Consider the following 334-nt stretch of genomic DNA (forward strand, 5'->3'; position numbering starts at 1 on the left):
CAAAACCATATCAAACCAGTCCAAACCAAGACTAATCCCAGCCTAAACCTGGTTCATCCCAGACTAAACCCCAGTCCAAAACCATATCAAACCAGTCCAAACCAAGACTAATCCCAGCCTAAACCTGGTTCATCCCAGACTAAACCCCAGTCCAAAACCATATCAAACCAGTCCAAACCAAGACTAATCCCAGCCTAAACCTGGTTCATCCCAGACTAAACCCCAGTCCAAAACCATATCAAACCAGTCCAAACCAAGACTAATCCCAGCCTAAACCTGGTTCATCCCAGACTAAACCCCAGTCCAAAACCATATCAAACCAGTCCAAACCAAG

Source organism: Cyprinodon variegatus, unplaced genomic scaffold, assembly GCF_000732505.1.
Source record: "Cyprinodon variegatus isolate N-32 unplaced genomic scaffold, C_variegatus-1.0 Scaffold2412, whole genome shotgun sequence".
In the NCBI taxonomy this organism is placed as follows: Eukaryota; Metazoa; Chordata; class Actinopteri; order Cyprinodontiformes; family Cyprinodontidae; genus Cyprinodon; species Cyprinodon variegatus.